Source organism: Anopheles aquasalis, chromosome 2 (genome assembly GCF_943734665.1).
Source record: "Anopheles aquasalis chromosome 2, idAnoAquaMG_Q_19, whole genome shotgun sequence".
Lineage (NCBI taxonomy): Eukaryota > Metazoa > Arthropoda > Insecta > Diptera > Culicidae > Anopheles > Anopheles aquasalis.
The window spans coordinates 80,368,147-80,383,146 of record NC_064877.1 but is presented as its reverse complement, the minus strand read 5'-3'; the positions used below and the strand labels follow the sequence as shown (position 1 = coordinate 80,383,146).

The following is a 15,000-nucleotide window of genomic DNA, read 5'->3' as shown; positions in this document are numbered from 1 at the left end:
TACACCAACCACACATGGATCATGATATGGATGGGTGTGAGTGAGACGGAATGACCTGCCAGAGAGAGAGAGAGGGAGGGGGCGGAGGTTGAGGATGATTTGCGCGCTTTTCTTCGCGCCAAACCGAGTCGCGGACGAGTTCGCGCGCGGTTTCGTGTGGGTCTCCTCCGTGCCACCCCCTTCGTTATGCCAGGGTGCGCAGGCACACACACACACCGGAGAACCCAACGTTAGTATCTGTGTGTTTGAGATGCTGCTCCATCGCTCCAACGCTTGCAAGGAGCGTCTGGGGTTGGGGGGAGTGACGTGATTTGATGGAACAACCGCCACCCCACATTTGAAACGCGAGACGAAACCGAAAGAGCATGCGCACCCACCTCCCCCCCACCCGTTCCCTTCCTCATTCTTCTTCCTCTCTGATGCCATCGTTTAATCTATTTATCATCTCGAGCAGCAGCAACACAACACGCCTGCGCATATCCGTATACATTGCACGGATGAGAGATGAGGGGGTGGTGGTGTGTGTCTGTGTTTGTCTCGCTTGCTCTCTGTTTCAGGGTGCTCGCCCCTCATCCGCTCGTGATCTTGCCTACATCAACATATATAGATCTTCCATCAATGTTTCCGATTAATTGATCCCCCCACAAATAATGCTGCACTCGCCCGTCGCCGCTGGAGACGATTAAGAACCGCCACTTCACAATCGACACCTCCCTTTTCCTTTACCATAAAACAAACAACAGCGGATGGATAGCACAATTTTCATCTTTTCATTTCGTCTCACGGCTGCCTGGCTTCGCTGGCTGCCTGGCTGCCTGCCAATCATCCATCAACACTATTTGACAGTCCACTTGTTGTTTGCATCACGTTTGCAGTGACGAACAGATGTTCGCGCCAACTGCGATTGCCACCCTTTAAAGGGAAGGTTAAGTATGGTAACCAGGGTCCAAGTAAGCGCACACTGTGATACTCTCGTTTCTTTTTCCCTTCTTTTCAAGCGCTCGAAACATTGTATGAACTGCGTGCGCGTCTGTGGTTTGGGACAGGAGAGGATCGGTTGGAAGGTAGTGGTGTCATTCCCGCCGTTTGCAAACGCAATTGATTGCCTCTAATTCATTCGCCCACACACGGCGACGACGACGATGACGACGATGGTGAAGCGCTGCTGCCTAGTGTAGCACTGTGCTCTTCCTCTTGTTCCCCCTCCCGTCTGTACCAATAATAGACGACGCTAATCGAAAAAAATAATAATCATCGATATCATCATCCACCACGAGACCAGGCCAACCAGAAAGGGGAGCAGCAGCAGCAGCAGCCACGTCTGCGAGAAGAGAAATTCGCGCAAATCGTCACCGCGCTGGGGCCGGTTTAATGTTGTGCGTCGCCCCCGTTTCCCTCCACCTCCCCCAGCAGCGAACGGAGAGAGAGAGATGGAGAGGATGAGAGAGCCAGCCAGTCAGCCAGCCTCATAAAACCGAATCATTCGCCGGTTGCTGCTCTGTGTAAGCGCCGTGCCAGCGAATTCCAATTCCATTTCAATTATCGATTCGCACGAACGCAGCCAACTCCGATTCGAAACCGGTTGGTCGATGCGAGGGGTTGGGTTGCGACGACGCAGTGGACCCCTTCCGCGCGCACAGCAGGTTTTCTTCTTTTTCGTGGCGTGGCGCGGTCGGTATGCTGCGTGTGTGCGAGAGAGCAAGACGACACAATCGTCGCCAGCCCAAACGCACACATACAAATAGTGGGTAGGCAACATAATACACTGGCAGGCGCCCAGAACAACATGGCGGCGGCGGCGACGACGACGGTGGTAGAAGCAGCCGCGCAGAGCACACAATCGTGCACCCCGATCGATCCTGAACCCTTCTCATTCTCTCTCTCTCTCGCGGGGCAGAAGAGGGTGAGGGGATCGAACGCACACAGAAACACACTCAATCAACCCCCGCCAGGGCGTATATGAATAGAGCGAGCGAGAGAGAGAGAAATATGGAAGGAAAATCGACAATTTTCAGAGGACGAACATTCGGACGGACAAGAGAGCAGCATCATGGTGATGATACACGATTTATGTTTTATTTTATCGTCGTTCATGCTGGGCCTACTACTATGCCAGTGCCAGCATCAAGGAGAGTAAAAATGCGACGCGCCACTGTTATGTGCTGAGCCGTTCTGTGCACGATCGCCAATAAGCCCCTCGCCTACTGCGATGATGATGATGGTGGTGAGGTGCTGTTGGAGTGGTGCCCCGCTCACTTTGTTCTGTTTTGCACTTCACAACCCTACACACCACCCGCCTGCTTTTCCCCCGAACACAGAACAGTGTGTGACAAATGTTTTGGGAGTGCGTTATTTCAGAAATTTCAGAGAATATTTTTAATAATCAAAATTAGTTTCAAAAGTATCTACTCGAAAATATTCCTCAAAAGAGGAAGAACGAGAACGAACGCTGTTTTTATCGTTCTCCCCCCCCCCCCCCCCCCACCCCGCACAGTGCCACGAGACCAAAGGAGATTAAATGTGGGCGACGTAGGAAGAAGAAGCAGAAATAATCGAAAAACCAGTCCCCCTCCCACCACCACATACCAGGGTGGTGGTTTTGGGGGACCACATACCCGCACCCCCTACTGACGATGCCACGCTGAAGCGAGAAAGAGAAGGTTCACCCTCCTCACAACCTTCCACTAACCAACGAAACAGCAGGCGGCGGCGGCGGCGACGGCAGCAACACGACAAGATCGATGACTTGCGCGAGAAAGAGGGGCAGGCCGGCCGCCGGCCGTCTACCTTCACTCCCCGCGTCCAGCCAGGATTGGATGGAGGAAAACCAGCGGGAGATGAATCAACTTTCAATCCCCCGCGGACGACGAAGATGACAACGACCTCGCGGTCCAGGAGGGAGCTGGTTGAGCAGAGCGCGCGCGTCGTGCGTGGGGAGTGACTGCTATGTTTATGCTTAAAGTGCTGGGAGGGAAGAGGGAGCGTCGTGGATGGTAAAGAACGATCCATTCTTCCTCGACCTCGAGGGAAGACACAACGCACGGAGCTGCTGGTTGTGTTCTCTTCGCTCTCTGTTTCGGCCTCGCGCGCGTTACATTCTTCTCAGAACAATCGCGTTCGTTTTCCAAAAAGACCGGGGAGCGCCTCCACCTCCCAGCCATCATCGTCATCGCACACTTTATTGCCGCTGCCGCCGCCACCGTCGGTTCTCCATTGGGGCTTGTAGGGTGGAGACGATGGCAACGAAGACGTTGTTCTTTTGTTGTGCCTCGCTCGCGTCCGAATAAATGTATGGTCCTGCTCTACTCCTCCCTTCTGCCCTTCATCTTCTACACTTCTTCGCACAATTTTCTGATTCCTTTCTGCTGCTCTCCAGCCATACCGTGGCGTTGTCGTCTTTCCGTCTTTTGACTTTTTGGTTAGTCCTCAAAGACGCTGGGGCTGGGGCTGGGGGGTTTGGTTCACGCTGAGCCGCCGTTTTTTATATTCCTCTTTTCGTTCTGCGTTTTGATTCTTCTCTTCGCAGCAACCAGGGCCAGGGCCTGGGCCAGGACAGCCCATTGTGCATTAACACCGCGCCACAGCAACAGCAGCTCCAATGTGGCCCCAAGAAGCACATCGGAACAGCGAAAACCAATTCATCCGCCCAGCAGAGGGCACACGAGAGGCAGGCAAAGAGAGAGATGTTGTAGTGCTGCTACTCCAAAACATCTGAAAACCATTTATTCGTCTTCAAGCATCCCCAGCACGCCCAACACGACAGCAGCAGTGTCCAGCCTCTTTGTGATCCGCGAGAATTCCGCTTCGTATACTCTTTCCTACAGCACAGCTCCCCTTTCTCCCCCTCCCCTTTTCTGTTTCATCCATGGAGACGAGTTATGATGGAACCGGCTCCAAAAGATCAGCCCTCACCAACCAAAGCAAGCACATATTAAGAGAGCCCGCGCATCGTCGTCATGGTGCTTGAGGGCGCGTTCCTGGGCGGACGTCGTTTAATTCTCGCAGCCAAAATCTATACGACGCCGCCTCCATCCAAGCAACGGAGTGTTGTGTGCGGCGACTGAAATACACAGATTTTATGCTTTGGAGAAGACGCGCGCACGGCTGCACTACACCGTGGTGGCTCGGCGCGGTGCAACAATGTCTTGCTGCTGTTGCTGCTGTAGATTGGATTTTATTGCTTTATTGCCGCTACAAAAAAAGGGAGGCACAAATGCATAAATTGTGTTAAAGAAGCGGCAACAACAGAAGCATTCGCTGGTCAAGCACATTAAGAGAAAATGATTTTTTGGCGCTAACGTGGCGGATATTTGCATTTCGCAGCGCAGGTTACAAGGCAGTACAGTGTAATTCTATATCTTTTGGTAAATAAAAACCAATCCTAGTCATCTGTAGGACTCCCAATAACTATGCATCACCTGGCAGAGAAGCAGCATAAATTAAACGAAACCAAATTCACATCTAGTATGCCCTGCCAAACCAAGTGACAGGCAAACGTTAATTAGTCCCCCCTCCCCCCTCAGGTAAGAAAGTTTTGTGACTCTTCCTTTCGGGTGCCCGTAAAAACACATCGTGAAAAATCTATTACGCTTGTGTGTTATTAACACTTTACAAATTTTACGGCTCAATCATCATCATAAAACATGTTTACACTAATTAAAGCATAATTTCTTAACCAACCATTTGTTACGGGGCCTGACTGTGTTTTTTATTATTTCAGACAATTCGCAAATAACAATAATAAAACCGCGCTTCAATTTACAGGGGAAAAAAACCCCTCACGAGACGAGCGCGCGTGTTATGGGCGCCCCACCCATTCCAGGCAAAAAAGAACAGAAATAATGGGCTGACGGCACCGCGGGATCCCGCCGCGCGACATGGCGTGAAGATCGATTACATTTCGATGCTAAAACTCGCCCCGCTGTGTGCACTGCGCCCGAACGGCTGCTAGCTGGCTGATGCTTCCTTCCGAAAAAAAAAAACCGCGAAACAATACGCGCGGCCACACAGCAGCAGCACCAGCACCAGCAGTAAATTGATGCGGAGAGGAGAATCGAGAAGATGGCGGCGGAAGGTCGGTCAACACAGAGAATCATCGAAACGATTTTCGGACGGAGCATCGCGACGAAACGGCCGCCATTCCACGCACCCACCGTCGTCATCGTCGTCACCGTGCGCGCACAAAGCGCTTCCGCGTGTCGGTGGTGGGGTTGGATGTGTGCGTGTTCATGCGCGGTCGTGCGCCCGCGCGGTAGAGGAACCGTGGTGACGCGCTCTCGTCACCACACCACCACCACTGTCCACTGGCAACCATTTCGGGTTGGTGCGCGCTGCTGGTGATGGTGGTGGCGCTCCGCACGCAACTCCCGTAGCAACCCAACCACGGTACAGAGTAAGCGGGACGGCAACAGTGAGAATGATTTTCAGGCTGCGTACTTCGTTCTGGCTGCGTTCGTCAGTAACGACGCGCACCGGACCAAAACGGGCACCCGCGTTTCCTCTCGCCCGTCGCTTGCTTTGTGTGGATTTATTGTTCCGTTTATTGACAGTTTTAGAAGTGAATTATGCTGCTTTTGCAAAAACCTTTCAATGTCAGTAGAACATTAATTCCGTACTCCCGGCGGGGAGGGTAACGAAAGACCCCGTGCAATGCATGCATGCTCTGTGGCAGTAGCAGCAGCAGCAGCAGCATCAGCATATGTTGGTTGAAAAAACATGGTAAAAAGTTCAAAAACTATGATCATGAAAAGAAACAATGCTCTATGCAGCCCAGAACCGGCAGTGTTATTCTCATGGGCGCACATGGCGGCCGGTTTACGGGTTTACGTTCGCTTACCGAGTATTGTTTTTGTTTATAAAATGTTCCGCGCCCAGCGCACTCCTTCCCGCGTCACCAACTGCACGCTCCTAGACGAGTGTTGTTCTATCCTCTGCTGCTTCCACTGCTTCTAAACAGATCAGGCAACCGCGCTGCTCCTGGTCCTCGTCCTCGTCGACGCCGCTGCTGCTGCTGCACACCACACGCACCACTTACTCCACAAACCGTACACTTTGGCTGGGTAGAGCGGTGCTGCTGCAAAACTCTGCCGAACCTCTGCTCACCCCCTTTACTTACTCACTCACTCGCGCATACACTTCTTCTACTTCCTCGCCGCTCTACGCACTCCGCTGCTTGCCTTCGCGCGCGCACACACTTGTATACGATGCACTCGTTATCTTTTCTAGGGTTGGATGATCACCACCTTTAAACGCCTAGCGGAACAGAGAGGAGCAAGCAAATAGGAGGGTAAGAAAGCAGCATAACGAGAAATACGAAAAAGAACAACAAGAGAGAGAGACAGGGAGACAGCGACTCGCCACAGCCTGCTGCTGCTGCTGCTGCTGACACTTATTCTTATTTTTCACTGGATTTTAAACTCATTGTTTGCCTTTTTTTCAGGGTCTCGCTACCTGCTGCAGCAAAATGTGGGGGAAACAATTAGAAGCAAACTATTAGACAACGAGAGCGAGGGGCAGTGACCACAGAGAAAGAAAAAAAAAACCGAGCGAAATAATGCATTTCTACCGGAGGAAGTGCGGTCGGTGCTGCCTTCCTTCTCTCCTTCTGTCGAGTTACTGTCGCACCATGGTTTGCCCTGATAAAAGTGATGCGGGTGCACCATCATCATCATCAACGCGGTTGCGGTGCACCTCGCCTCGCACACGCATACCACTACCCCGCCCGCCGCTGGTACAAACACATACCCGCAGCATAGCACGAAGGGAGTGAAAGAGAGCGAACGATAGATGGACGAGGAAGGGGTGCAGCCAAAAGCAATAAAGAGGGTCCCGCCGTACGCAACGCGCCGCACGACATGGCGGCTCTGCGCACTGCCACCGCGGAAACACACAAACACTGTCAGCGCGGCAGTGGTGGTGGTGGTGGTGGTGCTCTGGTGACGCTCCTCGCGGACGGGAAAAAGCGGTCCGGCAGGCGCGCGAGAACCCCACCCCAGCAGCAGCAAGAGGCTGACTGCACTTTACACACCACCGCGTCACATACACAGACGCATACGCCGCTCCCCTGCCTACTCTACTTCTTCCTCATACCGTGTCCTCTCGTTGGAGCACATATCTCTCCCAGCCCATCTCTCATTTCAATTCTCGTTCCGCGCCCCTGGTCACAAACAGAACGACGGGACTGCTACGACGGGGTGAAAAAAAAAGGAAAAACATTCATTTCAGCATGCTGCATATCGTGCACTTTGCAACCCACTCCCTCCCTATGCATTACACGTTGCGGTTGACACAGACACAACATCCAAAGGTAAATTTCCCAAAAAGGGAAGAGAGGTGAAAGCAGAAAATTTAACAAAAATAAAATTAAAAAAAAACCACCCACCAAAAACTGATGCAATTGCTGGCCAGTACGTACAGACATCGTCGTGATGCACACCAGCGGCGGGGTGAGGGGCTAATCCCAAAAATAAAAACCAACTAAAGCCCCGCGCCACACACTAATTGTGTTTATTCTGATGTTCGGGCCAACTACTATGCGCCACCGCCACCATCGTTGCCTGCGATAATTATAATATCTCGCTTATTATAAACCCCGCATGCATGCATCCCATCCCATCGCTCGCTCGGCTCACTCGGTCCCAATCCAAGCCGAATCGAAAAATCGGTGTGCGGAGGAGCTGCGCCGCCAACAAAAACATAAAGGAAAGGAAAGAAGAGCAGCGCACACTCTGATGATGATGCTGGCGGTAGGTACACCATCGCGACGAGAGTGTGCGACCGAGCGAGAGAGCAACAAGCGCAAAGCAAGCGCGTGCGACGAGATGGCGGAGCTGCTGCTGGTGGTGGTGGTGGTGGTGGTGTTTGAAATATAAATTCTAAATCTATTTTTAAACACACTTCCTCCGCTCGAGATCCCAGAGTTCAAGCTAACCCAACCAAGCCTATCTATCTGGCAGCGCGCGAAGCGCACGATATGCCAAAAGGTTTTTAAAAAAGGACAACAGTAAATTTGGTAGCAATTTATGGGGCAAAAAAAAAAAATTTAAATACAATTTGCACGCTAGATAACGCGAGGCTTTTGAGATTGGGCGCAGTAATTCCAAGTGAACGCCGAGGAAAAAAGCAAGCAGAGGGGCATGTCATCTGAAACCATCAGCAGTGACATACAGAGACAAACACACACTCATATGTATATACGCACCGAGCTGACCGCATATCCATACGAAGTAAATGCATATCTAGCACACTTTTTGTCTCCAATCGCATCGCCACATTATTCTCACGATCAGATCAGGACGAAGAGCGGAGCAGATACCGAAAATGAATTAGATCTGCCGCTGCTGGCATGCTGGCGACCCCTCCTCACGAGACAGCGATAAAGCAGCAGCAGCAAGCGAGCGCGACGCAATTACATTCGCGAGCCCCCGCGCGGATTGCACATGACGCAGCACACACATAGAAACAGGCACATTACACGACACCGCACGTTGCAGGGGGGGCAGGCAGGGTGAAAGCATAAAAGAAGGGTTCACCGATACGCAGGGCCACCAACCACCGTCGCCGTTCCCCCCACCAAAAAAAAAGGGACGTTAAGAAGGTAAAAGTGAAGAAAAAATCAAAACAAAAAAAGCTAGACTTCTGGACGGAGCGAAAAGTCAAAACCACACCGCAGCAACCATCGCTACCCCGTTTGCTGCATATTCCAATTTGCGGCCCCCACGGAGGAGCGGACGGGGACACGGAATTACTTTTACTCGCGGCACGGCGAAGGTGCTACAGAGAAGAACGGGGCTCCCTCGGGGCTGACCGAGCAATGTGGTGGCGACGGCGGTGGTACCGAGGGGCCTCACACAACACACAACTTCGCAGGCGAAAGCAGCGGTGGCGCTAGACTCGCTGCACGGTGGCGACGATAGCGGTAGCTAGAAGTAAAAGTAGCACTCCGAGCGACAGGAAAGGGAGGACCCCCCCTCCCCCTTTTACTAATGCGACGAGGCAGGGAAGAAAGGCAGGCAGGCAGGAGAAGAAGAAGAAAAACAAGACACTCACAGAACGCCAAAATCCTAGACGGCGGCGCGGCAGAGTTGGAGAGAAACTGTGAAACTGTGCCCGCAGACCCGCGCCGCGATCGCTATGAACCCACGACACCCGTTCGTCGTTCGGCCGGTTCTCGGTCACACGACGGCATCGGGTCGGTGAGCGAGAGAGAGAGAGAGCTGAAGCGGTCCCCCCCCCGCGCGTCCTCCCGCTGTTTAGCGTCGTCCTGCTTGCGCACCGGGGCCGCATCCGCATGCTATGCTGCTTGCTCTTCTTAGCCACCGTCGCCGTCACCACGCAGCCACGGGCTACTTTGTGATACCCCCTCCCCAAAAACCAGAGCGCGCGCGAGTGAATCCTTATTGCGTGCTCTCTCGTCGCTCCCTCTCGCTCGCTCTTCCGTGTCATCAGCATCGTGGTGTTCGATCCTTGTCGCACCGCGTTTCTCACTCCATTTGAGGTGCGGTGTGGTAGCGGCTCTCTCTCTCTCTTGGACTCCGCGACCGCGCACCTTGCCAGTGCGCGGGCGCGGGCGCGCGCACAAGCTCGGCCCCTCCTCCCATCGTTAACATTCTATCTCTCTCTTTCTCTGTCTCGCTCGTTGAACCCCATTCTTGGCCACCGCGCGCGTTCAACCGTGACTGGCGGTGTTTTTAACTTCATCCTGGGGGTGTGCGTAACATTTCCCTTTTTTTTTCGGTGACATTCTAAGCAGCTACAAAGGCCAAATCTGTAAAATTGCGTTGCCCGCACTGATTGCCATAATCGTGGCTCCAGATTTTTCGGGCGAACTGACATCCAGTTGACAAAATAACTAAACCGCACCTTCATGGAACCAATTCCCAAGCGCTATTTCCTCGATAGTATAGTAGTCAGTACACTCTCCTCAAAAGGTACGCAAAAGGCCCATAGCAAGCAGAGAATGGGAAAAAGGACGCGAACTTGTAATGCGCGCTGCTCTGTGACACCCGCTTTTCGCCGATTTTACTTCGGTGCTTCCGCCATCGGCGGCTACCGGAATTTTCCTCGGCAAAACCGGCATCCGGTTTGCTTTCTCTTTCCGTGTGGCGGCGAGGCGGCTTCGGCTTTCTCGTATCGTCCGACCACTTTCTTTGCTTTGGTTGGGCGCGCCGGCAAGGAAAAAAGGATCATCACCACGACGAAGGGGTGGTGAGGAGAGCGAGAGCTTCGAACAGTCTCACGACGGACTGGGGCAGCGCGGCTGCTAGAGTCTGCGACCTACCACCACAGCTTAATTCTTGTTCTGCGGTGGTGGGTGCGCGCACGAGACACACAATCTCTCTGTCGTTGCGCGTCGCGACGACACTCTCCATATGCCGACCACCGCCGCGCATCACAGTGCCGCGGTGGTGATGCACCACACCTCTTCCACCGGGGACCGCAAGGGTTGGATGATTTTCAATCCAACATAACCATCTCGCTTGCACGCCAGCCCCACATAAGACAGGAAACGGGAGGCTGCTGTAGGAGAAGAGGAAAGCGCCAGCCAACCCGTATCATCAAGAATTTGCGCTCGATGATGTCTCCCTCTCTCCCCATGCTATGCTCACATTTGCGAATATTGCATCGCGGGGGGGGCTCTTGCTGCAAAAGAAACATTCACGGGGAGGATGGGATTCTCTGTCTTTCTCTCGGTGCTGCTGCTGTGCCCTCTAGCGCGAACTCTCGCGGCTTCGGTGCGGGGCCTATGCTCAGCGAAGGAAGCCTCAACCAACTCTCAATTGAGGAAGAAAGCAACGTTGTGTCCTTGGACAAGGAAGCTAGTCTGCTTGGTTGTGAAAAAAAAATAGGAAGACGATACATATATCATCCGCAATCGCATCCCCGACTGGGGACAGAAACACTTCCAGAGGATAATGCGAGATGCTGGACTTAGCTCACCAGTGAATCTAAAATTACTGTGAATCTGTTCTTCCTTGCCCAACCCATTTTCACGGAATAAAAAAAACAAATAAGCATAAAAGCACAACTCCCTAAAGAACTATAGGAAATCCACTGCCGTTACACCGGCGGCATATGTCACACTTGAGATCATTTCTTCCGCCTACTATGGTTTTCATCACACTCGTTTAGCCATCGTTGCACCGCATGCATCAAAGAATCCACTGGCTTTTTTTTAGTTTAGTTGCATAAACGACCGCAGAAGATGTTCGGATATTCCACTGCATCTCCGGTCTCTAGGCGTCGTCCGTGTGGAACATGCTGCACGAGCGTCAAGCAGCATCTGGCACACCTGACGTGTCCCTTGCTTCGAGTTGGCGCGAACACATTTCTCTAAGCAATTGCCACGACAATATTGGAATCACGAAAAGCGCGCTTCACCGCAAACATGATGCTTCCCACCATCATGTCGAGTATCACGGAGCACCCCCGGGTGCGGTGGCGGGCCCCAACACGAATTCACACACGTCGCGCATTCACAGGATGATGACGGTTCAACTCACTCGCAGGGGCGTTGCAGCGAGGGAAGAAGCTGCAAGTTCGTTTGCACTGGGGCTGCGACTGGCTGGTGCTGCTGCTGCACTTCTTCCGTCAAAAGCCAGCCTGTGCTCCTTACGACGACGGGACGCGACACTCGCCACACCTTCTGCCGCGAACGATTTTAGGCCAACAGGGTCGCGGTAGCAGCACCGCCATGCGAGAGGTTGGCGACGATTCCAATTTTCACTTGAAACACACACGCGCACACGTGCTGACGGTACACAAGCAAGACAAGCGCACAGCAACCCGCGCCCCAGAGAAAATGGGGAGCGAACGGAGCAGGCGCACCGCGCAGATCGGCAGGCTGCCGCTGTCGCCATCATGGCGGCCGGGGCCAGGCCCCAACGGCAGCACAGCGCGCACCATCCGTGCTCTTCGTCCTTGTTTCTCTCTTGCTCTATCTATCTCTTTCTTGCCCGTCCCGCACTTTTGCGCAATCCTTGATCAATTCCTTCACCTTCATCCCAATCTCGCGAGAACGGAGAGAAACGCACCGAAACGGCGTCGCTCGCTCTGGAAATATTGGGACCGGTTGGTAGCGGGTGTGCGCACAATCGAGCAGAGACCCAACTGCCGGGGATCCAACCCGGAAAACGGGTTGCATGGAAAATCCTTCTCACAAAGTCAACCTTTACACCGGTGGGGAAAAGCCTTCAAAAAAAGGTACAAATAATGTTCGGTCCAAAACGTTGGTAGAAGGCGAAATGGTATAAACGCAATCTCCATGCTACGAGAAGGTGCAATTTCTGGCGGAAGGTAATAAATCGAATGAAAGGAGGATCTCTGGAGGACCTGTTTCTCACCCAGGTGCCAATTCGCGGTGTGCTAATTGATTCCACCTGGCGGCATAGAATACCCAAGCACTTCAGTTCAAGAACATAGTAACCATAGCAGTAGCATCTCGTTGTGGTTCCCACAATTCACCAATGTTGTCGATGCATAGTCTCTGTGCTGCCGTTCTGTTATGTTCCGTTGTCGCCAGAATGAATTCTCAGTAACAGTAAGGTAACGATGGGCTCTTGCTTGACCTCGAACAACTTTCGTCCTCTAAAACGAAACATTTGCCCCCCAAAATTTTTTAACATTAGAGCACCCATTCACCGGTGTACTGGTTAACCTTGGTCCTGGGTAATGGCAATCCATACATTCTCGTTGGTCTTCTTTAGGCCACAGCCAGCATAACATAGCAAACGGGGAGAATAGAACCCACAGCAGCAGTAGCAACCACCATGCAACATGCTCTCTGAACGCTGGATCCAAGTGTGTTGGTGTGTCCTTGCCGGATTCGTACACGGTGTTCCACCTTTCTCCTGGAGTTCAAGGGCGCGACCGCCGTTTTACACACCAGGGCACCACCACTCGACGCCTTCGCGTCCACTTGAGTCGGCCGAGAGGACAAATAGCCGGGAGTGCGGTATCTAGAAGATTTGGCGCTACTGAAACGACGGTCACCGCGTGGTGTTCGTTCGCCGGTACTCCTTTAGCGCACGTGCCTGCTCTTAGTGTGCCGCGCCCACGGTATTGTTTACCTCAACATGAGGGCTCGTGGCGCGTTATGCGCCCAGTACCTCCGAGAACCGCCGGCAAATCGTAGGAATAGAATTGTCATTTGTTTTAGGAGCATCTTTTCCCTTCACAGTAAAATGCTATAAAACAAAAACTCTGCACACATACAACACACATACATCTTCAGGAGTATCACTTTTGGGCCACAGAAGGCTCTGCTTGCTATACCAGGAGGTGTCGGAGGTGAAGTCGACTCCTTGAGCCGGTCGCTTGAGATTCTTCCTTGTGCCAAGGCTCCTAGAGGGCCAAAGCACGGGGGAGACCGCACACACACGAGCACGCACACATACACACCCACACACACGAGCACGCACGGTGCAGCTCAAGCAAGCAGGAGCGCACACACCACACGCGAGAACCGGCCCGCGCTAGCCCACCTTGAAAACTGGGCATCAGAAGGAGCAGCACCAGACAGAGGCTACTCGATGGCTCGCGCGCACCGTTTGCTAAAATGCCTCATCCCTGTACAACCGCATACACACATACATACGCACCACGTTCGACTACCGTGTCTGTGGTTGCTGTTTGAAGAAAGCGACACACGCACGCACACTACCCGGCCGTCTCGGATTCATCTCAAGCGATGAGCTTGGCGACTGTCATGGCGGCGGCTTTTTCCTCCGTTGCTGCTGCTGCCACTTGTGCGTTCGAAGCGCTAGGGTATTGAAAAGTAACCCTTGCCTTATCGCTCTCCTTTTTCCACGCACGCCACCCAGATGCTAGGAGTGAGCGAGAGAACGCCTCGCTAGAGCGCGGGGGAGCAATCGAATTTGGTCGATTTGCTGCACCACCGCGTCGCCCCAAGCACGCCGTGCTGCTGTTAGGTGTTCGGCCCGCTACTGTTTCGTAGAAAACCCGGCGTCCAAACGGTTTCGCAGACGGCCGGAAAGAGGCGCAGGTTTCGCCTGGTGCATCCAGGATGACGACGACGACGGATAGACGGGTGGCTGTGATCGCAGTGCCAACTAGAGGGCTAGGATCATCGCCTCGCCCCCGGATCGAGAAGCAAAACAAGCAGAAAAATGCAAAAAGGACTCACATGAAGATGATGGACCTTGGTTATGGGGCGGCTGGGCTGTCCAAAATGCACTAACACTTGGCTTGGGTCGACCCGGATCGCGGAGCGGCTCCTCACTTCTGCTGCTACCTGGACCTGAACCTGGACTGGCGGCGCCTGAGGGGTGCGCACGGGAAAAAATTTATCGCTGCCGCCGCAGCAGAAGAGCGCCGCCGCTGCCGCAACACGCTCGCACGCACACATCCAAGCACGTCAGCGGAACAAAAACAAAACAAACACGAAGCAATCACCGTCTCATTCACTCTCCCAGAGCATGGCATCGCTCTCTGTCGGGCGTGCATAAAACCGCTATGCTTCATGAAAACCACTTGAGAGGCGCATAAACCCTTTACCCTTCTGCTTTCTTGTCCTTTCTATAGTCCTTTATGGAGATCGGGCCAACCGGAGGGGACTGGTGGCGGCGGGGGGGGGGGGGGGGGGGGGGCACCCCCATTATGAAAAGGAAGTTGGTACGGAAGTCCTTTCGCGCGGTGCCGTCAACGCTTGCGCAAATCACACCACTGAGCACGTGCGACCGGGCCCATCCATCCATCGATGCCAAGAAATGGAATCATACCGAGCGCGCCCACCGTTTACCGGGATTCTAGACACCGGCCCGGTGTCGCGCGCGCACGAAAAAGACAGCGAAAGTGAGCAATTGGCGAGCCAGCCAGCCAGCATCAGCAGCATCGTTCTGTCTGGCTCCGAGAGCAGGAGAAACCCCGACGTTAGGCCGTATACCCAGACGCACCGTCATTGCCTCTACCTTTTGGGCTCTCGCAGCAGGTGTGGGTAGAAGGAGTGTCATAAATAATTCCAAAAACGCAAACCTACCTGCA

General features: G+C 53.3%; 1 protein-coding gene across 45 annotated transcripts in view; it reads right to left on the bottom strand.

Moving 5' to 3' along the window:
* The window catches only part of LOC126569102 (zinc finger protein 271), a 49,463-nt gene that overhangs the window by 34,407 nt on the left and 56 nt on the right, over positions 1–15,000 (bottom strand). For 36 of the 45 annotated variants that reach the window (XM_050225931.1, XM_050225962.1, XM_050225946.1 and 33 more), the window contains exons 1-2: positions 13,224–13,466; positions 5,837–6,252 (exon numbers count right to left, since the gene is read on the bottom strand). The gene's annotated coding sequence lies outside the window, so the exon portion shown is untranslated. Of the gene's footprint in view, positions 1–5,836; positions 6,253–6,450; positions 6,605–8,200; positions 8,267–9,048; positions 9,109–11,501; positions 11,643–13,223; positions 13,467–14,143; positions 14,267–14,995 lie in introns of those variants that run through there. The other 9 variants (XM_050225939.1, XM_050225932.1, XM_050225937.1 and 6 more) reach the window with 9 other exon arrangements.